This window comes from Tupaia chinensis, unplaced genomic scaffold (genome assembly GCF_000334495.1).
Source record: "Tupaia chinensis unplaced genomic scaffold, TupChi_1.0 Scaffold000117_2, whole genome shotgun sequence".
Classification (NCBI taxonomy): Eukaryota; Metazoa; Chordata; class Mammalia; order Scandentia; family Tupaiidae; genus Tupaia; species Tupaia belangeri.
Window position 1 is genome coordinate 9,563,339 of NW_006159583.1, and position 803 is coordinate 9,564,141.

Sequence of the window (803 nt, forward strand, 5' to 3'; positions counted from 1 at the left end):
AATGCCGAGATAGTATTTTACACCTAATAAGTTAGTAAAATAATTTTCATTTATCGGTCACTGACAATTTTTTTTAATTATTTTATTTAACTTTATTATTTTCCAGTTGGATCAGAGAGAGAGAGAGAGAGAGAGAGAAAGTGAGAAAGCAAGCAACCAGGTCCAGGACTTGAACAGTGGTCGGCCATGTGGGAGTCCAGTGCCCTCAACCACCACACCACCTGCTGGCCCCACTGACAATTTTTTTTAAAGAATTCTTTTATTTAACTTTATTTGTTTATTTATTTAATTTGACCAGAGAGGGACAGAGAGAGAGAGAGAAAGTGAAAAAGCAAGCTGCCAGGTTCTGGACTCAAACCACGGTCAGCTATGTGGGAGTCCAGAGCCCTTAACCACCACTCCACCTACCGGCCCAGTCACTGACAACTTAATATGACTCTATTCACAAAACTCTTTCCTGAGAGATTTTAGTTTAGTTTTTATATATGATAATTAAGTCAACTCAGAGATAGTAAAGATAACCTTCAAAAAGGACAAGGACAAAAAGAAATGAGAATGGAGTTTGAAGTCTAAGCCACTAAGGCAAATTCCTCACCCTTCTGGTTTGGTTTGGTTGTTTTTTTAGGCTGAACAACATTGGAATTGTTTTCCTGTATGGGGAAACTGAAGTCAAAGGGGTATTTGGAGCCTCACTCTTCCCACTCACTGAGAATAGTGGCGCTGGGAGCCCAGCAGTAGGAGGGAGAAGAAGGCAACAGAGGAAATGGGGCCAACCCAGATTCCCTCACTCACTCGAGTGTTGC